The sequence below is a fragment of the Oncorhynchus keta genome, chromosome 10 (assembly GCF_023373465.1).
Source record: "Oncorhynchus keta strain PuntledgeMale-10-30-2019 chromosome 10, Oket_V2, whole genome shotgun sequence".
Classification (NCBI taxonomy): domain Eukaryota; kingdom Metazoa; phylum Chordata; class Actinopteri; order Salmoniformes; family Salmonidae; genus Oncorhynchus; species Oncorhynchus keta.
Window position 1 is genome coordinate 30,690,635 of NC_068430.1, and position 26,326 is coordinate 30,716,960.

At 46.6% G+C, this 26,326-nt stretch overlaps 1 protein-coding gene and 1 long non-coding RNA gene across 11 annotated transcripts in view; one reads left to right on the forward strand and one right to left on the reverse strand.

Moving 5' to 3' along the window:
• LOC118373815 (forkhead box protein P4-like) overlaps positions 1-26,326 on the forward strand; it is a 181,568-nt gene that overhangs the window by 9,733 nt on the left and 145,509 nt on the right. The window contains exon 2 of one of the 9 annotated variants that reach the window (XM_052526847.1): positions 24,206-24,268. The exons of the other annotated variants lie outside the window; for them this stretch is intronic. The gene's annotated coding sequence lies outside the window, so the exon portion shown is untranslated. The remainder of the gene's footprint in view (positions 1-24,205; positions 24,269-26,326) is intronic. 9 annotated transcript variants of the gene reach the window in all.
• Positions 10,578-14,047, reverse strand: LOC127932188 (uncharacterized). 2 transcript variants are annotated; one of them, XR_008144478.1, is made up of 3 exons: positions 13,664-14,047; positions 12,859-13,138; positions 10,578-12,613 (listed from the first exon to the last, which is right to left on the reverse strand). It is a non-coding gene; the product is annotated as an uncharacterized LOC127932188 (long non-coding RNA). The 2 variants fall into 2 exon arrangements; XR_008144477.1 differs by having other exon boundaries at positions 10,578-11,738; positions 11,984-13,138.

Here is a 26,326-nt window from a genome sequence, read left to right on the forward strand (position 1 = left end):
GAAGCATTAGATCAGTGTCTCCTGAGAGAGCTTGGCAGCCACAGGCCAGCTTTATGACCCATTACTGGAGAGACTGGAGATGGCGAGAGTGATGGAGGGACCCAGCGAGAGAGGAAAAAGGGGACTTGCTCGGGGCTTGGACCTTTGGCTGAAGATGGGTCTGGAGCAGTGAGAAGGACCAGGGCTGGTGTAGGTTTGGGGAAGGGTAGGGCTGTGATTAGGACCAGGGTGTAGGTTTTGGGAAGGGTAGGGCTGTGAGCAGGACCAGGGTGTAGGCTTGGGGAAGGGGTAGGGTTGGGGCAGTGAGCAGGACCAGGGTGTAGGCTTGGGGAAGGGGTAGGGTTGGGGAAGGGGTAGGGTTGGGGCAGTGAGCAGGACCAGGGTGTAGGCTTGGGGAAGGGGTAGGGTTGGGGAAGGGGTAGGGTTGGGGCAGTGAGCAGGACCAGGGTGTAGGCTTGGGGAAGGGGTAGGGTTGGGGAAGGGGTAGGGTTGGGGCAGTGAGCAGGACCAGGGTGTAGGCTTGGGGAAGGGGTAGGGTTGGGGAATGGGTAGGGTTGGGGCAGTGAGCAGGACCAGGGTGTAGGCTTGGGGAAGGGGTAGGGTTGGGGAAGCGGTAGGGTTGGGGCAGTGAGCTAGATAGGGAGATGACTGGAACTGAAACTGGAACAGGAAAAAGGACTAAGAGGTTGAGGTGGATGTAGCATTTTAGTAAAATGGGACAAGTCCAATAATCTGTGACAACGAAGCACTATGGCAATAAACCTCTAGAACCTGTGCACGGCCTGTCTGTCTGGGTGGGGATGGAGCTAGCTGGCAGTCTGCTGACTGTGATGTACACTCATCTTGGCCACCTAAGAAATTTGACATGGATGGACAGACTGTGGAAGTAGAGAAATAGGGCATGGGGGGTTGTGTGCTTTAGGTGAGAGATGGTGTGTTGGTGATTTGTTCATTTGACAGAATGTGTGTATGTGTGGTGTGCGGGTGTGTTTGTGTGGTATGGAATCCTCATAAATAGGTCTGGCCAGCCAGACTGATTACTGGGCTGGCTTTGCATTCCGTCTGACAGCTGTATTTGTGTTATGGATTTTCCTTCAGTCCATACCCCCCCCCCCCACACACACACACACACACACACACACACACTCTGTCTCCCCCTCCACCCCTCACCCTCAGAACCTGTCTTATCTGTCTCCCCCATTCACAACCTGCCTCTCCCTCCCCCTATGACCCTTCATAAGGGTGTCATAAGAGAGCCGTTTGTGTATCTCATCCCTCTTTGCCAACCTGACAGCCCACCTGTCAATCAAACAGCTGCCGAGGGAACAGATCACAGCAAAGCCTGGTTCCAAACAACAATGGGACTAAACTTTCTGCCACTCTTTTTAATGCGTTCATTAAAGGGTTATAGTGATGCATGGGGGACAGCTGCACGGCCTTGAACACAACTTTAACTCTGCATAAACCGCCTGCTTGTAAAGGAGCGTTCCATGCCTTAAAGGCTCCTCGCTCCACGGCAGAAATCCGCCTGGCGAGCTCAGGAGCCGCTGAAGCACGGAGAGAGAGATTCCCGCTCCGAGAAGGTTTAAGCGGGAGGAGGAGCAGACACAGATTCACACTCAGCCCTGAACGTTCCCCAGCGGCAGGAAAACGGTGTCACTAAACGAGTGTCAGTGAACGAGTGTCTTCAGTGGTTTAGCATAGATTTGTGTTTGATGATACTGATGCCCCCCATCACAAAGCTGTGTTTTGGTTTTGAGGTTTAAAAGTATAGGAAAGTTTGCGAGTTACTGTGTGTTTCGTTTGTTTGTGTTCAGTATATGGTGTTCAGTTTGGCTCCTTGGTTATGTGTGTGTATGTTATATTGTAAAGACGTATGAAGGAACGAACTAAAACCTCTCCATAACCCTGTCCCATTCCCTCCTACCCGTTGACCACAAAAGTAACAAGCGTATAAATGCATCTCATTATATTGACTAATCCGTAAAGTATGGGGGTGCTGCTGGCTAACGCGGGCTAACGCTGCCGAGAGGCTGGCGAACGCTGCTCCTTTATGGTATTAGTGATGGGGGACACATGATGACTACTTCAACCATTAGCATGAGAAAAAGGCTACGGCGGGCAGGGCGCTGGATATATACCCACAGACAGAGAGATCTGTTAACCAGTGTTAACCCAAATCACAATGTGCTGCTAGGGATGACGGATTGACAGCTACCCCCCCCATCCATTCCCTTGCTTATGTATTCATATGGCATTAACTGACTGCGTTGACTTTTCTGACTCGTGACATTTTGGAGAGAAAAAAAAAAGTATGTTGTCTTGATAATTTTGGGAAAAATATGTATCTTTTTAAAATGTATTTTTTTGTGTTTTTCACTTTATTTGTCATGAAATGTTTGAGAGTATTATATGGTTATGAGACTCAAAGGTCCTCACTCTCTCTCGCTCTCTCTCTCTCGCTCTCTCTGTAGTTCTCGAGGTGAAGTGGCTTTGCCCAATAGGGAGTGAGGACTCTGAAGCCCTGTGTGTGCCCTTTCAAGCAGTGGAGAAGGGAGGGAGAAGGAGAGAAACAGATAGGAGAATAGCACGGCAGCTACGAGAGTCTTTAGATCACACAGAGACACAGAGGCAGGGGCTTAAGGAAGGATGCAGCGGGATCATCTGTATGTGTGTGTGTGTGTGTGTGTGTGTGTGTGTGTGTGTGTGTGTGTGTGTGTGTGTGTGTGTGTGTGTGTGTGTGTGTGTGTGTGTGTGTGTGTGTGTGTGTGCGTGTGTGTGTGCGTGCGTGTGCATGCGTGTGTGTGTGTGAGAGCGTGCGTGCGAGCGTGTGTGTGCGTGTGTGTGTGTGTGTGTGTGTGTGTGTGTGTGTGTGTGTGTGCGCACGTGTGTGTGTGTTCCTCAGGTAAAGGAAGGAGAAACAGGTTCCCGCTCTCCCTATGATAACTATTCACGTGTCATTCCATGGACTTTTTAGATAAAAATGTGTATTCAAATTATTTTTCAAGAATATTTCATCTTTAAAAAAAACATATACACCAAATCATATTATCCTCAAATAGATCCTTAAACTAGTCATCCACAAAAAAAGAGAAAGAAAAAAAGAGTATTTTTGTAAAGCAAATCTCAGAACATTGTGCGTTTGTGTTTGCATGAGTTCTCTGTTGCCGTTGGTGATTAGTGTGTTTGGATACAGGAGCAGGTTACACGGAGTGCTTGTATCCATCGATTATGACTGGCTTTTGTTCTCGGGCTGTGTTCGGCTGGCGTTGTAACCCGTGTGTGCGCGGTGGGGCGGACATTGTTGACCGAGGGACATCTGCTACTAAATTATCCCCAGCTGTTATCTGAATAATTGTGTAATCCCCTTTCCCTCCTTCCCCACACATCCCCCCTCCTTCCCCACACATCCCTCCCTCCTTCCCCACACATCCCTCCCTCCTTCCCCACACATCCCTCCCTCCTTCCCCATACATCCCTCCCTCCTTCCCCATACATCCCTCCCTCCTTCCCCACACATCCCCCCTCCTTCCCCACACATCCCTCCCTCCTTCCCCACACATCCCTCCCTCCTTCCCCACACATCCCTCCCTCCTTCCCCATACATCCCTCCCTCCTTCCCCACACATCCCCCTCCTTCCCCACACATCCCTCCCTCCTTCCCCACACATCCCTCCCTCCTTCCCCACACATCCCTCCCTCCTTCCCCACACATCCCTCCCTCCTTCCCCATACATCCCTCCCTCCTTCCCCACACATCCCTCCCTCCTTCCCCACACATCCCCCCTCCTTCCCCACACATCCCCCCTCCTTCCCCACACATCCCTCCCTCCTTCCCCATACATCCCTCCCTCCTTCCCCACACATCCCCCTCCTTCCCCACACACCCCCCCCTCCTTCCCCACACATCCCCCTCCTTCCCCACACACTCCCCCCTCCTTCCCCACACATCCCTCCCCCCTTCCCCATACATCCCTCCCTCCTTCCCCACACATCCCCCTCCTTCCCCACACATCCCTCCCTCCTTCCCCACACATCCCCCTCCTTCCCCACACATCCCCCTCCTTCCCCACACATCCCCCTCCTTCCCCACATCCCTCCCTCCTTCCCCATACATCCCCCTTCCTTCCCCACATCCCTCCCTCCTTCCCCACACTACCCTCCCTCCTTCCCCACACATCCCCCTCCTTCCCCACACATCCCCCTCCTTCCCCACACATCCCCCCTCCTTCCCCATACATCCCTCCCCCTCCCTTCCTTCCCCACACATCCCTCCCTCCTTCCCCACACATCCCCCTCCTTCCCCACACATCCCCCCTCCTTCCCCACACATCCCTCCCTCCTTCCCCATACATCCCTCCCTCCTTCCCCACACATCCCCCTCCTTCCCCACACATCCCTCCCTCCTTCCCCACACATCCCCTCCTTCCCCACACATCCCCCTCCTTCCCCACACATCCCTCCCTCCTTCCCCATACATCCCTCCCTCCTTCCCCACACATCCCCCTCCTTCCCCACACATCCCTCCCTCCTTCCCCACACATCCCCCTCCTTCCCCACACATCCCCCTCCTTCCCCACACATCCCCCTCCTTCCCCCACATCCCTCCCTCCTTCCCCATACATCCCCCTTCCTTCCCCACACATCCCTCCCTCCTTCCCCCACACTACCCTCCCTCCTTCCCCACACATCCCCCTCCTTCCCCACACATCCCCCTCCTTCCCCACACATCCCCCCTCCTTCCCCACACATCCCCCTCCTTCCCCACACATCCCTCCCTCCTTCCCCACACATCCCCCCCCTCCTTCCCCACACATCCCCCTCCTTCCCCCACATCCCTCCCTCCTTCCCCACCCATCCCCCCCTCCTTCCCCCTACATCCCCCCTCCTTCCCCACACATCCCTCCCTCCTTCCCCACACATCCCTCCCTCCTTCCCCACACATCCCTCCCTCCTTCCCCACACATCCCCCTCCTTCCCCACACATCCCCCCTCCTTCCCCACACATCCCTCCCTCCTTCCCCACACATCCCCCTCCTTCCCCACACATCCCCCTCCTTCCCCACACATCCCCTCCTTCCCCACACATCCCTCCCTCCTTCCCCACACATCCCTCCCTCCTTCCCCACACATCCCCCCTCCTTCCCCACACATCCCCCCTCCTTCCCCCACATCCCCCCTCCTTCCCCACATCATCCCTCCCTCCTTCCCCACACATCCCCCTCCTTCCCCACATCCCCCCCTCCCCACATCCCTCCCTCCTTCCCCACACATCCCTCCCTCCTTCCCCACAAATCCCTCTCTCCTTCCCCACACATCCCTCCCTCCTTCCCCACACATCCCTCCCTCCTTCCCCACACATCCCTCCCTCCTTCCCCACACATCCCCCTCCTTCCCCACACATCCCTCCCTCCTTCCCCCACATCCCTCACTCCTTCCCCACACATCCCTCCCTCCTTCCCCACACATCCCTCCCTCCTTCCCCACACATCCCTCCCTCCTTCCCCACACATCCCTCCCTCCTTCCCCATACATCCCTCCCTCCTTCCCCACACATCCCTCTCTCCTTCCCCACACATCCCTCCCTCCTTCCCCACACATCCCTCCCTCCTTCCCCACACATCCCTCCCTCCTTCCGCACACATCCCCCTCCTTCCCCACACATCCCTCCCTCCTTCCCCACACATCCCTCCCTCCTTCCCCACACATCCCCCCCTCCTTCCCCACACATCCCTCCCTCCTTCCCCACACATCCCCCTCCTTCCCCACACATCCCCCTCCTTCCCCCACATCCCTCCCTCCTTCCCCACACATCCCCCTCCTTCCCCACACATCCCTCCCTCCTTCCCCACACATCCCTCCCTCCTTCCCCACACATCCCTCCCTCCTTCCCCACACATCCGTCTCTCCTTCCCCACACATCCCCCTCCTTCCCTACACATCCCTCCCTCCTTCCCCACACATCCCTCCCTCCTTCCCCACACATCCCTCCCTCCTTCCCCACACATCCCTCCCTCCTTCCCCACACATCCCTCCCTCCTTCCCCACACATCCCTCTCTCCTTCCCCACACATCCCCCTCCTTCCCCACACATCCCTCCCTCCTTCCCCACACATCCCTCACTCCTTCCCCACACATCCCTCCCTCCTTCCCCACACATCCCTCCCTCCTTCCCCACACATCCCTCCCTCCTTCCCCACACATCCCTCCCTCCTTCCCCACATCCCTCCCTCCTTCCCCACACATCCCTCCCTCCTTCCCCACACCCCCTCCTTCCCCACACATCCCTCCCTCCTCAGAAAGAGGAGTCCTTGCCGGTCCGTGGTGGTCCAGTGCGATATGGCAGGTGTGTGTGTGATCCGTTTTATGTGTATCTTTCTATGTGTATGCGCGCAGGTGTGTTCCTGTGCCCCCCGGTCACTGTTCGATGTCTGACATTTGTAGAGGGATTTAAACTCGGCCTCCTCTCTTTCTCCCCTCTTTCTTCCTCTCCTCTCCCATCCCTTCTTTCCGGGGGAAAGAAGCAGCTTAATCCTGTCAGATTACCCCTGCTGTCCAGGACTCCTCTCTCTCTCCATCACACAGTATATTATACAGACTCCTTAAAAAGACAAAGAGAAGAGAAAGTGTTTTGTGGCGCTGGACTTTGTAACCACGGCGGTCTGAAGCCGGCTGAGACCACTGGTCAGGGGTGACACAGAGTAGAGAAAAGAACGAAGGGTGGAAAAAGGAGAAGATAGAGTGATTAGGAGAAGAAGGAAGATGAAATAAGGAGTACTATCTAAAAGGTTTTGTTTTACCCCTGATCCTAAATCTGCAATTTAGTATTGATCTTTTATAAGCAGTGTTCAAAATAACACTTACAAATAGTTTGGTTTTTGTAGAGAAATAATACAGAAAATGCAATCTGATCATTTATAACAATGAATCTAAAAGATGTTGTCGAGGGGAAAGACTATTTCTACAAAACACCGCATCCACCTCTAAAATACACTCACTGCATGGTACAGTGAAAACTCTGAAAACAGTGAGTTTAAAAACAACAATGCCATTTTCTGTTAAGACTGACAGACTCGTAATTGTGGTTATATGCTATACGGTGTTGAAAGATAGCAGTATTGGTAGATTGAGGATGAAAAGGAGAGGAAAAGCTTTTATTTTTCTACAGAATGTCTTCCACGGTAGCACGGTATCTAGCTGCGCGTCCAGTTCATTTTTCTCTTTACTCATCCCCCTTTCTTTCCCTTCGTCAGTTGTCAGACAGACATGTCTGTATATATGTGCTTCTCTGTCACTCACAAGGCTGCTCTTGTGACTCACACACACACACACACACACACACACACACACACACACACACACACACACACACACACACACACACACACACACACACACACACACACACACACACACACACACACACACACACACACACACACACACACACACACACACACACACACACACACATTCTGTGTGTACCATCGAGGTTCTCTTCGTTTCAGTGCACGGCAGTCTAAGTGCTCTTTTCTCTGTCAGAGCTCAAACGTAGTCGCTCTGTAGTGGCCTCCTCTCCTCGTCCCCTCTTCCTCTTAACACGCCACTTTTCCCTTCCTCTCCTCTTATCCTCTCCTCTTGTTCTCATCTCTCAGACATTCACAAACCTATCCTCCTCTCTCTCTCTCTTTCTCTCTTTCTCTCTCTCTCTCTCTCTCTCTCTCTCTCTCTCTCTCTCTCTCTCTCTCTCTCTCTCTCTCTCTCTCTCTCTCTCTCACACTCTCTTTCTCTCTCCCCCCCTCTCTCTCTGGCACGGGAGGTAAAGATACGGCTGCCTTCTCAAATTAACCATCTTCTCTGCTCTCCTCTCTGCTCTCCTCTACTGGCTCTCAACATACTGTACATTCAAGCCCTTCAGTAGAAGGGAGCTGTTATCTGAATTCATGTGCAGGATTTATCCCTATTAAGATACATTTTAATAGACATATTCTATTCTACTCCAGTTCATTCAAATGACAAGGCTTTATAATGCAAGGACGATCGATACTTCTTCATGAACAGCTTTTCTTAGAAGTTGTGTCCATACATATTATGATGCAATTTTTAAAAATCAATTTTTAGAATGTATTCTTGCCCTAAAGGTTAAATGTCTGAAATGCTTGGTGAAAGTGATGAAAAAAATTCATTCAAATCAAAAAGCTGTTAAATTATTATACTCTGTTTAACACATCCATTAAAAAAAGCTGTTGAATTATTACTCTATTTAACACATCCATGTCCATCAGTACTGAATAGATTAGAGAAGAAGTGTCCGTGGTATGTAAATTGGATGCAATAAAACATTTGACCTTCCTTAGGTATAGAAATCACATTTAAAAAGCTTGAGCACCGGCCTTTTATGCTTAAATAATTGCATTTGGTTCACAACTCAGTGACGAGCATGTTTTCAGTGTTTTTCAATTGAATGAAATATGTGGCCAAATGTATGTATTGATGAAGTAGGCTTAAATGCATCTATTGAGAGACACTTTAATATGATGTTTGAATAGTGTGTTCTGTTAGTTAGCCAACACGTTCATTGGATGAATTGAAGAATAGTGCTCCCAGGTGAAACGAAACACAAAGGAAAAAATACTTTTGAAATCTTTGGATGAAAACGACATTATGACTGTTAAACAGATTTTGATTTCCTTTTTCTCCATCTGTCTTTTTTCATATTTTTTTTCTTTCTCTCATATTTTATTCCTATGTGAGGTTTTTCTTTTGAAGTATTTACAATCAGCAAGTAATGGAGAAAACACAAATAATGTTTCTTCTTCAAGGACTAGCAACATTTATTACCCAGTTGAAAAGCAGCCATTGACTCTTGGCAAAACAAGTTGAATAATGCCCGTGCTCTCTCCCGTCGACGCAGGACTGCATACGCTAGCTTAGCGAAGGTCGACAAGCCTGTATGCAACCTGTATCACTCATTGGCAGTTTCTGTGTTCCGCTTGTTTCCCTTCATCTGAAAGGTCAGCAGCAAACAGCCCATAAGCTTCTGAAAGTAGAGGGCAGTAGAAGAGGAGGGGGAGATGGAGGGTGGGCTGCGTTGAAACCCTGGCGTGCATCTCTGTCGCCAGGCGGGCAGGCAGACAGGCAAGCATTCGGGGGCTTTGTGAAAGTTTGCCTGCAGAACTTTGCTGAAGGCTGGTTTTGGTTTGGGATCCCTCCCCAGGGAGCTCAGCTTAGAGAGGGGGGGAGAGGGGGAGAGAGGGAGGGATAAAGGGGGTGGGGTGCAGACATGCCCTGTCATTCCGGGGTGAGCGCTGTTAGTCGAGGGTCGGCTGAACAACCACCACCCCAGACCCACACCCTCTTCATCCCGCCCAGACTTTTCCCTTTTTCCTCTCCTCCTCTCCTTCCCCTTTTCTCTCTATCCATCGTCCTCTCCCCCTTTCTCTCACTTTCCCCCATCTCTTTCCCCTATCTTTTTTACCCCTTGCTCTCCTTTTCCCTTTCTCTCCTTCTCCCCCTATTCCCTCTCTCCATCTCCCCCTATTCCCTCTCTCCATCTCCCCCTATTCCCTCTCTCCATCTCCCCCTATTCCTTCTCTCCTTCTCCCCCTATTCCCTCTCTCCATCTCCCAGGGAAGAGCACTTTCAGCAGCTCTGGGCTGTGGTTTGAGACTCCTCCCACCATCTTCTTTATTAGCATATAGTGGGCATTAGCGTTAGTTGCCTGTGCCAGCCTGTATTCAGCTGTAATGGGGATGGGGCTCTGGTTCTACCGTAACCACTTTGACCCCCAGCACTGGGGTCAAGTTCACCACTGAGGATGTGTTACACTTCCCCCTCACCCTCTCTCCTCTCTCCTCCGCCTCGGCCCCTCATTTATTACTGCACCGCCAGGGGGACCGAGGAGGTACAATGCTGTGTCTCAAATTTGAATCTCTCTTCTTCCCCCCTCCATTCCTCTCTCCCTTTCTCCCCACAGGGTTAATTGAAGGGGAAATTGATAGTTCTTTGCGGTAATTGTGGCTTTAAGAATTCTCTCTCCCACTGAGTAAGACTACTGCGGCTACGCTGAAGACAGGATGACATGTAGTGAGGGAGGGAGGAAAGACAGAATGAAGGAAAGAGGGGAGAATGGAATAAAACGCCATGAGGTGACTGCTACAGGGCCAACCGAGCGTGTTGATTGGATGATGAGGGAGCGTGTTGATTGGTTGATGGAGAATGGGCATCCTCTGCAACTTAATCAGCCAAGCTCCAATCATTCAATTCATTACCCAATCACAGTGATTTACCAACTAAGATTCTCTCTTAGCATCTCTCTCCTTCTCTCTCTCTCTCAAGCTTCCTCGCACTCCAACCTTCACTCTCTCTCCTATCTCATCCCCTCTGCAACTATTTCTCTCTTTTTCTTCTTGGCTTTCCATTTTTCTCCCATCTTTCCCTCTCCATGTCCCTCTCATCCTTACTTTCAGTTACCCCCCCCTCCCCTCCCGCTCTCTCTCCCTCCCTGAGGAGTGTTGGATGGACAGATGTGTGGAGGGCAGTATATCTGTTCTGTTCTGCTCTGCTGGCTACTGGAGAGGCTGTAGAGGCCAGCTGCAGCCTGATGCACAGAGACTTATACTCCACTGATGGGAGTGCTGAGTGGACTACCTCTCTCTCTTTCTCTCTTTGTCTCATTCTCTCCATCCAGTTTGCTTTTTCTCTTCTGAGATGACATGAGATATGGGATGTGTGTGTGATCTTTTATCTCATTGGCTTCACCACTGCAGCTGAGGGAGAAACAAGCATACAGAAACACTCCGATGAAGTGTTTAAGGACATGATGAACCTGTGTTTAAATGTTAGGAGTAGGACATGATGAACCTGTGTTTAAATGTTAGGAGTAGGACATGATGAACCTGTGTTTAAATGTTAGGAGTAGGACATGATGAACCTGTGTTTAAATGTTAGGAGTAGGACATGATGAAGCTGTGTTTAAATGTTAGGAGTAGGACATGATGAAGCTGTGTTTAAATGTTAGGAGTAGGACATGATGAACCTGTGTTTAAATGTTAGGAGTAGGACATGATGAACCTGTGTTTAAATGTTAGGAGTAGGACATGATGAACCTGTGTTTAAATGTTAGGAGTAGGACATGATGAACCTGTGTTTAAATGTTAGGAGTAGGACATGATGAACCTGTGTTTAAATGTTAGGAGTAGGACATGATGAACCTGTGTTTAAATGTTAGGAGTAGGACATGATGAACCTGTGTTTAAATGTTAGGAGTAGGACATGATGAACCTGTGTTTAAATGTTAGGAGTAGGACATGATGAACCTGTGTTTAAATGTTAGGAGTAGGACATGATGAACCTGTGTTTAAATGTTAGGAGTAGGACATGATGAACCTGTGTTTAAATGTTAGGAGTAGGACATGATGAACCTGTGTTTAAATGTTAGGAGTAGGACATGATGAACCTGTGTTTAAATGTTAGGAGTAGGACATGATGAACCTGTGTTTAAATGTTAGGAGTAGGACATGATGAAGCTGTGTTTAAATGTTAGGAGTAGGACATGATGAAGCTGTGTTTAAATGTTAGGAGTAGGACATGATGAACCTGTGTTTAAATGTTAGGAGTAGGACATGATGAAGCTGTGTTTAAATGTTAGGAGTAGGACATGATGAAGCTGTGTTTAAATGTTAGGAGTAGGACATGATGAACCTGTGTTTAAATGTTAGGAGTAGGACATGATGAAGCTGTGTTTAAATGTTAGGAGTAGGACATGATGAACCTGTGTTTAAATGTTAGGAGTAGGACATGATGAACCTGTGTTTAAATGTTAGGAGTAGGACATGATGAACCTGTGTTTAAATGTTAGGAGTAGGACATGATGAACCTGTGTTTAAATGTTAGGAGTAGGACATGATGAACCTGTGTTTAAATGTTAGGAGTAGGACATGATGAACCTGTGTTTAAATGTTAGGAGTAGGACATGATGAACCTGTGTTTAAATGTTAGGAGTAGGACATGATGAAGCTGTGTTTAAATGTTAGGAGTAGGACATGATGAACCTGTGTTTAAATGTTAGGAGTAGGACATGATGAACCTGTGTTTAAATGTTAGGAGTAGGACATGATGAACCTGTGTTTAAATGTTAGGAGTAGGACATGATGAACCTGTGTTTAAATGTTAGGAGTAGGACATGATGAACCTGTGTTTAAATGTTAGGAGTAGGACATGATGAACCTGTGTTTAAATGTTAGGAGTAGGACATGATGAACCTGTGTTTAAATGTTAGGAGTAGGACATGATGAACCTGTGTTTAAATGTTAGGAGTAGGACATGATGAACCTGTGTTTAAATGTTAGGAGTAGGACATGATGAACCTGTGTTTAAATGTTAGGAGTAGGACATGATGAAGCTGTGTTTAAATGTTAGGAGTAGGACATGATGAATCTGTGTTTAAATGTTAGGAGTAGGACATGATGAACCTGTGTTTAAATGTTAGGAGTAGGACATGATGAAGCTGTGTTTAAATGTTAGGAGTAGGACATGATGAAGCTGTGTTTAAATGTTAGGAGTAGGACATGATGAACCTGTGTTTAAATGTTAGGAGTAGGACATGATGAAGCTGTGTTTAAATGTTAGGAGTAGGACATGATGAACCTGTGTTTAAATGTTAGGAGTAGGACATGATGAACCTGTGTTTAAATGTTAGGAGTAGGACATGATGAACCTGTGTTTAAATGTTAGGAGTAGGACATGATGAACCTGTGTTTAAATGTTAGGAGTAGGACATGATGAACCTGTGTTTAAATGTTAGGAGTAGGACATGATGAACCTGTGTTTAAATGTTAGGAGTAGGACATGATGAACCTGTGTTTAAATGTTAGGAGTAGGACATGATGAAGCTGTGTTTAAATGTTAGGAGTAGGACATGATGAACCTGTGTTTAAATGTTAGGAGTAGGACATGATGAACCTGTGTTTAAATGTTAGGAGTAGGACATGATGAACCTGTGTTTAAATGTTAGGAGTAGGACATGATGAACCTGTGTTTAAATGTTAGGAGTAGGACATGATGAACCTGTGTTTAAATGTTAGGAGTAGGACATGATGAAGCTGTGTTTAAATGTTAGGAGTAGGACATGATGAACCTGTGTTTAAATGTTAGGAGTAGGACATGATGAACCTGTGTTTAAATGTTAGGAGTAGGACATGATGAACCTGTGTTTAAATGTTAGGAGTAGGACATGATGAACCTGTGTTTAAATGTTAGGAGTAGGACATGATGAACCTGTGTTTAAATGTTAGGAGTAGGACATGATGAACCTGTGTTTAAATGTTAGGAGTAGGACATGATGAACCTGTGTTTAAATGTTAGGAGTAGGACATGATGAACCTGTGTTTAAATGTTAGGAGTAGGACATGATGAACCTGTATTTAAATGTTAGGAGTAGGACATGATGAACCTGTGTTTAAATGTTAGGAGTAGGACATGATGAACCTGTGTTTAAATGTTAGGAGTAGGACATGATGAAGCTGTGTTTAAATGTTAGGAGTAGGACATGATGAACCCGTGTTTAAATGTTAGGAGTAGGACATGATGAAGCTGTATTTAAATGTTAGGAGTAGGACATGATGAACCTGTGTTTAAATGTTAGGTGTAGGACATGATGAACCTGTGTTTAAATGTTAGGAGTAGGACATGATGAACCTGTGTTTAAATGTTAGGAGTAGGACATGATGAAGCTGTGTTTAAATGTTAGGAGTAGGACATGATGAACCTGTGTTTAAATGTTAGGAGTAGGACATGATGAACCTGTGTTTAAATGTTAGGAGTAGGACATGATGAACCTGTGTTTAAATGTTAGGAGTAGGACATGATGAACCTGTGTTTAAATGTTAGGAGTAGGACATGATGAACCTGTGTTTAAATGTTAGGAGTAGGACATGATGAACCTGTGTTTAAATGTTAGGAGTAGGACATAATGAACCTGTGTTCTCTTCCCCCTCTGACACTTTTTCTCCCCTCTCTTTTCTCTTACTCTCTCCCCTCCCCTCCCCTCCCCTCCCCTCCCCTCCCCTCCCCTCTTTTCTCTTACTCTCTCCCTCCCCTCCCCTCTTTTCTCTTACACTCTCCCCTCCCCTCCCCTCCCCTCTTTTCTCTTACTCTCTCCCCTCCCCTCCCCCCCTCTTTTCTCTTACACTCTCCCCTCCCCTCCCTCCCCTCTTTTCTCTTACCCTCACCCCTCCCCTCCCCTCCCCTCTTTTCTCTTACACTCTCCCCTCCCCTCCCCTCCCCTCTTTTCTCTTACTCTCTCCCCTCCCCTCCCCTCTTTTCTCTTACTCTCTCCCCTCTCTTTTCTCTTACTCTCTCCCCTCCTCTCCTCTCTCTTTTCACTTACCCCCCTCCCCTCCCCACTCTTTTCGCTTACTCTCTCTCCTCCTCTCCCCTCCCCTCTCTTTTCTCTTACTCTCTCTCCTCCCCTCCCCTCTCTTTTCTCTTACTCTCTCTCCTCCCCTCCCCTCTTTTCTCTTACTCTCTCCCCTCTCTTTTGTCTTACTCTCTCCCCTCCTCTCCCCTCTCTTTTCTCTTACTCTCTCTCCTCCCCTCCCCTCTCTTTTCTCTTACTCTCTCTCCTCTAATCTCCTCCCCTCCCCTCTTTTCTCTTACTCTCTCCCCTCCCCTCCTCTCCCCTCTCTTTTCTCTTACTCTCTCCCCTCCCCTCCCCTCTCTTTTCTCTTACTCTCTCCCCTCCCCTCCCCTCTCTTTTCTCTTACTCTCTCCCCTCCCCTCCCCTCCCTTTTCTCTTACTCTCTCCCCTCCCCTCCCCTCCCCTCTCTTTTCTCTTACTCTCTCCTCCCCTCCCCTCCCCTCTCTTTTCTCTTACTCTCTCCCCTCCCCTCTCTTTATATTTTTCCTGGGCGTTAATGAGAATGTGTTGAGGAGAAAGAGAGATCTATTGGGTATAGTACCATTTATCAGAAAGGCAGAGGTTTGGAGAAGAAAAAAAAGACGTCCCTTTAAAGAAATGCTATTCTTCTGGTTGTGCATGTTTGATGAGCCAGTGAGAAGTTTCCTCTCACGTCATGGTGTCTGAACAGAGGAGAACAGAGCGGGCCCTAATCACGCCGCGCAGAAAAATGACTTCCAACCTGATTTAATTAACTGATAAGAGCTCCTTCGAATTAATTTTTCAAGGATGTTAGATTTTGATTAAGAAAGTCCTAAAAGAAATAGACGAATAATCAATTTTTTAATCAACTTAGTCAAATGGTAACTGGTTAATATGATAATTCTAGCAATTAGGGCAAATATTGTAGAGCAGCAGATTCTATGCATCCCCTTAAAGGAATTATAATATCTTTACATCTAATTATCATGGTTATTTAATTTTTTTGTAAGGCTACCTCTCAATTTCACTATTCATTTTTCATCTTCCATTACAGTGGTGTTAAAATGAGAAGTTGGAAAGTGTAATAAGATGAAACTTTTATAGCAACCAACCTGAATAAAGCTTTTCAGCCATCTTGATTGGATAGATATTTAAGGAAAGGGTAGGGGATTTGAATTATATTTGAAGTTAATTATTTTTATTTCAGCCGTAGATTAAAACATCTAATGGCTCTAGGCTCTCTATCGCTCTTCTGTTCTGTTCTGGTATCATAGCCACTAGGTAGCTAGAACCAGAACATACCTGAATACTCTCTTGACTTCTGAAAAGTTTACAGTTGGCCTTTATTAGACATAACTTTAGCTTTGATTAGGGAGGAGGGAGACGAACAGCTTGACTATTAATCCTATGGCTTTAATTGGATTGTGTTCTAAAAGTCTGTGTGTTTTCCTTGAATTGGCCAGGTACGGTAGGTAGCGTAGGTGATGTGTGTTAGTTTGTCTGATATGGTTAGGGTGTAGGAGCACTACCTAGCAGGGGGTCCAGAACACTACAGATATGCTGTACTTCTTTATTTCAAAGGCAGCTTACAGCCTTTATACCCACTATCCCTCTGAGGAGATGTAGCTCTTAAAGCTCAGTCCAGATACCCTCTGACTCACTGTATCAGAAAGCAACTTCAAACCCAGGTGTATATGTATTTGTGTGTTTATGTGCTTAGACCATGTAATTATATCAGGGTAAAGTATTGTGTTTGTGGTAATATTTCCCCCCTGTATATTCATTAGCTGAATAGGTCCCCAGCCTCTTTACCCCCCTCTCTCTCTCTCTCTCTCTCTCTCTCTCTCTCTCTCTCTCTCTCTCTCTCTCTCTCTCTCTCTCTCTCTCTCTCTCTCTCATTCACTCACTCACTCTGTTCTTCATTTTCTCTCTCAGTGCTGTAGATCAATGGTGTTGAGTTCACAGGGAAATATTGACAAACCGTTTGGAGAAATGGAATGGTTCCTTAAGTTATGTGCCGCTCTTCCGTTGTGTGGTGTTTTACTATACAGATGGTTACACACACACACACACACACACACACACACACACACACACACACACACACACACTCACACACACACACACACACACACACACACACACACTCACACTCACACACACACACACACACACACACACACACACACACACACACACACACACACTCACACACACACACACACACACACACACACACACACACACACACACACACACACACACACACACACACACACACACACACACACACACACACACACACACACACACACACACACACACACACACACACGCGCGCGCACACACGCACACATGCACACACGCATGCACGCACGCACTCACACACACAGACACACACACACAGAGTGGTTGAGAATTGGCTGAATAGGCAGTTCTGGCACCCACCTCGGTATTGACTGTACATATTCAATTAGCAAAACTCATTAGTAAAACTTGGCATTTGTTGTTGTGTTTTTTTTCTTCCTGGCACAGAATTAATGCTTTTGATATGCTAATTAGCGGGTAATTTAATTTCAAAAGGCCTCAATTAACAGAGGCGGTGTGGACACGAGGAAGTTAAGCAGCGTAATCTAATTTGCATTAGTAACGAGCAGGGAGTAATTAGCTCTAATTAGCCACTTCAGACACCACTTGTGTTTACTTTCCTAATGAAGTGGAGGGAGCCCCTCACTGGCACTGTGTGTGTGTGTGTTCTTGTGCCAAGCAAGGGGTGGGACAGACGAGGGTGGGGGGTTTGGCACTAGAGAGAGAGTGGCATATGGTTTACAGATTAGCTCAATTTACACACACAGGTAACCCACACACACACGCACACACACACACACACACACATCACACAGGTTATCCCCTGCCGACTCGTATGATTGGCCACGCCAGCAGCTCTCAAGTACCAATCAAATGAAATGCCTCGCTGACACATTCCACGAGGGAACATATCCTGAGTGTATCTGAGTATCTCAGGAGAGATAGTTTGCAACGTCGTAGCATCCGTTCTGTTCTTGTTCTTTTGCCCGATGTTGTTGTTGTGCATTCTACTATCATTTGTACAATTGTGAATAGAACCAGGGCTGTTGGCTCGGCCTTCAACCTTGGACTATCCAGCGGGTTCCTATTGAACAGTTCTATCCCTTCCTTACAGTCTACAGAGTGTACATAACTCTGCCTGTTTCTTCTTGTCTTTTCCATGCTGAGGTGAGCTCTGTCTTTGACTAAGGCGGTTGTGTGTGTTTGGTGGAGGGGTCGGTAAATAAGGTGGTGTTATTTTCCCAGAGGCAGCCGCAGCTTGGACCCACACACACACACACACACACACACACACACACACACACACACACACACACACACACACACACACACACACACACACACACACACACACTGGCCTCTGGACCCTGGAGTGCAAACATTCCACAGTCTTCTCCTGTCTTTGTGTCCTCCGCTCGTTTCGACTCTCATCACACACACACACACACACACACGCACACACACACACACACACACACACACACACACACACACACACACACACACACACACACACACACACACACACACACACACACACACACACACACACACACACACACACACACACACACACACTGTACACACACGTAATGGAAGGCTTTTGTTTGTGCACTGGTAGAACAGGGCCCCTAGGATCCCTCGGCCATGCTCTGTTTGTGGACTACACAGACACACACAGTCTCTGTGTCTCCACCGTGTCTCAGTGGCGACTGAGGCTTGGAGGGTGTCAAAGTGAAGCTGTGAAGCCAGTCTGGCTACACACACACACACACACACACACACACACACACACACACACACACACACACACACACACACACACACACACACACACACACACACACACACACACACACAGTGTTTGGGGAGGGGCCAGAGTAACAGAGAGGGGAGCTGTGATTGACATGTCTAAAGTGGGAGGGATGGAGTGAGTAGCAGAAGGGTCAGGGCTCAGTGTTCATGTGTGTGTGTGTGTGTGTGTGTGTGTGTAGCGTAGAGTAGAGTAGAATAGACTAGTGTAGAATAGAATAGAGTAGAGTAGAGTAGAGTAGAGTAGAGTAGAGTAGAGTAGATTATGGTAGAGTAGAGTAGAGTAGAGTAGAGTAGAGTAGAGTAGATTATGGTAGAGTAGAGTAGAGTAGAGTAGAGTAGAGTAGAGTAGAGTAGAGTAGAGTAGAGTAGAGTATGGTAGAGTAGAGTAGAGTAGAGTATCGTAGAGTAGAGTAGAGTAGATTATGGTAGAGTAGATTATGGTAGAGTAGAGTAGAGTAGAGTAGAGTAGATTATGGTAGAGTAGAGTAGAGTAGATTATGGTAGAGTAGAGTAGAGTAGAGTAAACCTATTCCATATGCGCTTCATCTCCTATTCAATATAAGACTTCTCCATATCCACAAACCCACAGAAACCAATAGCCCCACGCCTAGCTATGCATTCAATAGCTATAAGTATTACAAGAGTTAAAGTAGTTTAGCAGATATCCAGGAAAACAACAACAATTGTATCATGTGTATTTGTTGTAACTTTTCAGAAATGAACTTATCTTCTGGTGAAATGTGAACCTCTGGTCCAGTCTAAGGAGAAAGAGACTGAGGTGAAATGTGAACCTCTGGTCCAGTCTAAGGAGAAAGAGACTGAGGTGAAATGTGAACCTCTGGTCCAGTCTAAGGAGAAAGAGACTGAGGTGAAATGTGAACCTCTGGTCCAGTCTAAGGAGAAAGAGACTGAGGTGAAATGTGAACCTCTGGTCCAGTCTAAGGAGAAAGAGACTGAGGTGAAATGTGAACCTCTGGTCCAGTCTAAGGAGAAAGAGACTGAGGTGAAATGTGAACCTCTGGTCCAGTCTAAGGAGAAAGAGACTGAGGTGAAATGTGAACCTCTGGTCCAGTCTAAGGAGAAAGAGACTGAGGTGAAATGTGAACCTCTGGTCCAGTCTAAGGAGAAAGAGACTGAGGTGAAATGTGAACCTCTGGTCCAGTCTAAGGAGAAAGAGACTGAGGTGAAATGAACCTCTGGTCCAGTGAGAATGAAATGTGAACCTCTGGTCCAGTCTAAGGAGAAAGAGACTGAGGTGAAATGTGAACCTCTGGTCCAGTCTAAGGAGAAAGAGACTGAGGTGAAATGTGAACCTCTGGTCCAGTCTAAGGAGAAAGAGACTGAGGTGAAATGTGAGCCTCTGGTCCAGTCTAAGGAGAAAGAGACTGAGGTGAAATGTGAGCCTCTGGTCCAGTCTAAGGAGAAAGAGACTGAGGTGAAATGTCAACCTCTGGTCCAGTCTAAGGAGAAAGAGACTGAGGGAGGAGTTAGTCCTCCGGGACACACACGTCTCTACTGACGGACATAATGACATGACTCAAGCACTGTGCCAGACATACACTATCTTTCACTTTCTCATGATTGTTTTCTCTTTATTCCTTCCATGTTCTCCGGTCCTACTGGTCACCCTTCTCACAACATCAGGTAATCAACTTTATGTTTCCTTTCAGAGTATTTGTTATAATTCAATATAGCTGATATAGCTAGCTACTTCTAGCTATAGGTAGAAGGGTAGAGGGTGGGGCATGTAGGCAGGTAGGCAGGTAGAGGCTGCAGGCAGCTGTTTGGCCTCCCATAACTAAATCCCTCCATGGATATGGTTCTGTAAAACAAACACCCACCAGATTACAACTAATGGACAGCTGAAGTACTGAGGGCCCCTGGGTGGGACTTTTGTTTTAGTATGTGCGTAAATGTGTGTGTGTTTGTGTGATCTATCAGCAGGGATTTAACATCCATTTATCAAACACCTCATCATGTGTGCACCTCGTCTTAGTCTACACATAATCCTGTGCAATGCAGCACTGTGGGGACCCCATTAAATGATCACCAGCGATTTTCCCGAGCAAACTTTCTTCTCCTCTGAAAGATAAAAGAGGTCAGGGAGCCTGGTGTTCTCCTGGAGTGGAGAGAGAGGTCAGAGCTAGGGTTGGCGGGACCACTCCGTGTGGCACACACACACACACTCTCACGCACACACACACACACACACACACACACACACAAACACTCTCAAACAAACACACACACACACACACACACACACACACACAAACACTCTCAAACAAACACTCACGCACGCACGCACACGCACGCACACACACACACACACACACACACACACACACACACACACACACACACACACACACACACACACACACACACACACACACACACACACACACACACACACACACACACACACACACACACACACACACACACACACACTGTGTGAGTGGACTCTTGCACGTGTGTCTTTATGTGAGATTTCTACTCAGTGGGGAGAAGGAGCTGGACATGAATGAAGGCGCTGCACTGATTATGAACTCCTTTCCAAAGCTCACATACACACACACACACACACACACACACATTTTTGGGGTACTGATTTACAAATGAGTTGACCTCTGGGTTGGCCTTGTGCTGCGATAGGCCAACACCCCTGCATGAATTACAAAGAACATGCATATGCATGAGCAGCTGAAGAGGTGGGATAAGTGTGTGTCTGCGTTTGCGTTTGTGTGTGCGTGTGCGCGCGTGTGTGTGTGTGTGCGTATGTGCGTGCGTGTGTGTAAGTGGCCAGGTTTGTATTGATCATTATGGGTTAGTTAAGTACCTTTTATTTCATCGAGTGAAGTTAAGGACCACAGGCCTCCCTGTCTCTCTAGGCTGAACACATTTGAATGCAGAGTGAGAGAGGTAGAGGGAGGAAGAGGGATAGAGAGAGAGGGAGGAAGAGGGATAGAGAGAGAGGGAGGAAGAGGGATAGAGAGAGAGGGAGGGAGGGAAAAAGAATGAGAGAACATCCTGATTTGCCTATAGGTGTGGAGTGGCTTCTAGAGTACCACATCACATTAAATCAGGACTACTGTTAATGGGACTAATTCTACATTGTTAACTGCTTTGTGACTGTTGAGAAACATGGTGAAAACCCTCATCAGACCAGTCTGTTTCTAAGTTGTTCTCAGAGTTTAATGTTTTAACCTCTCTCCTCTTTATGGACTTCCTCACATATCCTTCTGCATTACACTACAGCTAGATTCATTTACACACCATTCACACAGCCCTGCCAAACTTTCTTCCTCTCTCCCTGCCCTCCTAGCCCCCACCTCTCGCCATCTCCCTCTTTCTGAAGATGGAGCAGAAATTGCCTAGTGAGGTAAATAAATGACTTTCATCGATTGGCGTAGTTAGAGAGTGACTTTATCGCAGTTTGTCTTGTCCAGATAGGGATCTGTGTTTGATAGAGAGAGCTCAGCGGTATTAGAGGATGTGTGTGTGTGTGTGTGTGTGTGTGTGTGTGTGTGTGTGTGTGTGTGTGTGTGTGTGTGTGTGTGTGTGTGTGTGTGTGTGTGTGTGTGTGTGTGTGTGTGTGTGTGCGCGTATGCGTGCGTGTGCGTCTGCGTGTGTGTGTGTTTCATTCTGGTAAAATCAGTGTAAAATCTTCCTGATGAGTATCTCAGCATATTAAAACTGCCGTTTACGCAGAAACACTGGCCTCTGGGCTCACGAGAGACAGAGTGTGTGTACAAGATTCAACGGCTGTGGGAATATAATAGAGAGGAAGCCATTGCCTATATATGGAACGCAGATGGATTGACAGAGTGAATTTTTAAAGATTGTAATATTGTGGAAAGTGTTTTAGGCCCCCAGTGGACCTCCAGTCATCAGTATTGGTCATCTCTGTAGCTTTATACATTAACCCAGGCCTGCATCACACACACAACCCCCTCTGTCTCTGGCCCCCCAATGGTAAAACATGTGGAATGGTCAAGTGCACGACACTGTGTGTGTGTGTGTGTGTGTGTGTGTGTGTGTGTGTGTGTGTGTGTGTGTGTGTGTGCGTGCGTGCGTGCGTGCGTGCGTGCGTGCGTGCGTGTGGTGTGTGTGTGTGTGTGTGTGTGTGTGTGTGTGTGTGTGTGTGTGTGTGTGTGTGCAGCAGGCTGGGACACATGCTGTTTTAATAGGTGCTGCACTGACTTTACTGTGGGGCCAAGAAGCCCCTGACGTTACTGTGGGGCCAAGAAGCCCCTGACGTTACTGTGGGGCCAAGAAGCCCCTGACGTTACTGTGGGGCCAAGAAGCCCCTGACGTTACTGTGGGGCCAAGAAGCCCCTGTAAAAAAAAGACATAAAGGAGAAAAAGAGGGCAAGGGGCGTGTCTGGTTGCTTCTTGCGGTGGAAGAACTGACCCAGCTACAGTTAATGAGTGACAGACAGATTGGAGGCTTGAATTCTTCTTTTCCTCTTTCTAGTTCATCTCCTTTTCTTTTTCTCTCACACACACACACACACACACACACACACACACACACACACACACACACACACACACACACACACACACACACACACACACACACACACACACACACACACACACACACACACACACACACACACACTCTCTCTCTCTCTCTCTCTCTCTCTCTCTCTCTCTCTCTCTCCCAGCTTAACAAGCTAATTCTTGGATTTTTCTCTCTCCTCTCTTTAATTGGGTGTGCACTCGTTTACAGTTAGTAATAAACGTCTTATCGCTCTGAGGAGCTGAAGTGTGTGTGTGTGCAGAGCCCAGCTTCCCCCTTTAATAAACCTGAAGTATATTAATGCTATCTGTTTGTTTTGATGTGTATGACTGTAAGTGTGAGTGTTACAAAAAGTGTGTATGTGTGTTTGGAAATGTGTGTGACAGTAACTTCAACATGCTATCTATTAATTAGTTCTGTGTGAGAAGGTCCCTCCCTCCCTCCCTCCCTCCCTCCCTCCCTCCCTCCCTCCCTCCCCCTCCCTCCCTCCCTCCCTCCCTCCCCTCCCCCTCCCTCCCTCCCCCTTTCCCTCTGTCAGACGGCCGAAGGGAGAAACAACAGAATAACAGAGTGAGAGAATAAATGGATGAGAGAAGAACAAAAGCAGAAGTGGCTTAAGCTTCATGCGCGCAGACGGACAGTGTTTTATTTACACTTATTTACACTTCATTTACATAACATCATTTTTGTTCGTTCTGTCCATTTCATCAAACGTATTATCACAGTCCTTTATGCGGGAGATGGTTGTGATTGTAGAATGAATTATAGAGCTGCGTTGCGGTGGCGTCTCGTTGGGGTTTGGGGTTTGTTCATTAGCTATTTTAATAGCTAATTACTGTGGGGGAGAGTGTTAATTGGAATTCTCTTAGATAATGTGAACTCTTCCCCTTTCTCCAGCACCTTTTATAGTTTTAATAGAAAACCTCAACACTCAAGAGACGTCACAGATTGGCACCGAGACACAGGAGTGTGTTTACAGTATTTTGTGTGTGTTTGAGTGCTCACCTTATTCCAACTGTACCAGTGTGTGTATGGTGAGTTGAACGTATATTTACCAGCATCACTTACTACATTGGAGATGATTTTCTTGTGGTAAAAATGCTGTTAGGTCTGAATATACTGTAGACAGGAAGATATGATGAGGAACCAGGGAGTGTGTGTGTGTTCATTGAGCAGGCAGTGGTGTGTAAGTCATGAGATATTCCTGCTGAAGCCCTGGAGACAACCAATGTGTGTATTATTGAAACTGTATTGTGTGTGTGTGTGTGTGCTCCAGTGTTGGCCCTCTCCGTCTGCAGAGAGAAAGTGACATTTTCTAATCCTCCCAGGCCTCCTGAGGATATTGACTCCTTTTCTGTGCCTGTCTAACGTGTCACTTACCTTTCACCCAGGGAGAAGAAGCAGAGAGGAGAGAGGAAGAGAAGGGAGGGATGTTTAAAGATGTAGTGCTGCTGGTAGGTTTGGTAGCTGAAGACGAGCTGAGTTTCTGTAGCTGGAGGGTTATTACACCACAGGTGAATAAAATGGGTTATAGATACAGTAGGTTTCAGATCAATTCAAACTAACTGTTTGCAACAGACTTTTTCCACAAGTTGTCTGTCTATTCGGCTCATCCTCTGAGACGTACTATATATTTGTGTTCAATCGCACAAAAGAGGAAAATATAACCTACATTTGAACATCACCATGTATAGATATCCCCAATCATATGGTAATTAAATGCTGCAAAGATGCAACAAGCTAAAAATAAATGATTTTTTTTTTTAAAGAATGCCGTAAATTAAACAATAGCTGTATTTGAATATTATTTGAATTGGAATTAACAGAGGACTTGATAAACACAGCTCTGTGTTTCTGGTCTAGAAACATACTCTGTGCTTTGATTTCTGTGTTCTGTTCAAAATGTTACGTTTAAACAGTCAGCTAGCTGAGACAGGAAACAGAGGCAATTAAAAAGATAGAGAGAACGAGAGAGAAAAAGAGGGAGATCTGTGGAGGAGAGAAGGAATCGAATACGCTCCACAATTATATTTTAATTACCCAGAAACACCTCTTTCCAAAACTGGGACAGGAAACATCTTTACCATATTTACCGGCGCTCTCGTGAAACGCCAACGTAACCTACAGAGAGAATACCTTTTATCGTTTTAATATCATTTCCCTTTGTGTGTTTAAATCCCGACACCACTTGAAATGATTTTGTCTCCTGTGTGACAGTTCTGGATGTGACATTGCATTAGTAGAAGAGTGGTTCTCAGCGTTGAGAATCAGACAGAAATGAACATATGAATATGGGATTGAATTCTAACCTATTAAGTTATTCCATTATTATTATTAGAGAAAATGGAGCATGCTAATTAGTTGGGTGTAAATCCTTCAGTGGGTTGAAGGTAACAGGTCTTAATGGTTTAGCTAAATTAATTCATTCTGTCACCTTCAGCGTAAACTTCTCTTAATAGGGTTCATTTGTTTCACAGTGATTCTCTTTTATCCTGAATGAAAAACACATGTTTAAATACATTCCTGATGACTGTAACCTCAACACAGGTTCTACTCCTGATCTAAATTCTAAGCGCTATCAGTCGATGAAGTTCTGAAAACATGAATGATTACATTTAGTAACACTTGAAGATATCGTTTGAGTGTTTATGAAGGGTTTTAAAGTAGCCTAGTTAATACACTGTTAATAACTAATAGTTCAACTATCATACTATATCTACCAATGATTTATAGCTGTTTAATATAAACTTTGTATTAATAAATCGACTTGTAAATCATCTATACAATATATCTAAATGTAAAGTGTTGTCTTGAATTCCAGACTCTAAACCCTAGATTGTGGTGGACGTGACTGCTTGGGTTCCCAGGGGTCTGAACTGTCGTCATGTGATCGTCCGATGTGTTTTTTCTCAGGGGAGACTCGCCGTTCTTTAGTAACAATCGTTCCTGATGTTAAACCCATCAGAAGTCTCCCTGTGCCACGGGATCTCTATTAATCTCCCGTGTGTGTGTGTGTGTGTTTGTCAGAGGCGAGGGGTGAGCCACTGGAAAGTGGAATACCTGAGCGGATTACTGTGATCCCAAGGACACTTTGTGTGTGGCAACATTCAAATCCAAATGTATTCTTAATTGACTGACCCTTTGGTGTTTTGTCTTTATTTAACTGGGCATTGGAACAACAATCACAGATCACTACGCTGGTTTACAAACACCTGGACTTCCACTGAGTAAAACTAAATGACACGTATATTTGTTTTTATCTTCCAAACGGAAACTTATCAAGCGATTCAACAGAGCTTGGGATGAGCTGGAATTGGCTAAACAAAGCATCCGTGTGAGTGTGTGTGTGTGTGTGTGTGTGTGTGTGTGTGTGTGTGTGTGTGTGTGTGTACGTGTACTACCCCCCTCCCAGTACTGCTGGTTTGGTTTTGATCTATGGGGTCACTCTTTTTGGCCTTCTGGGTTTCATGTTACACGGGTAAATTATACTCAATCACTGAAATTACATCCTA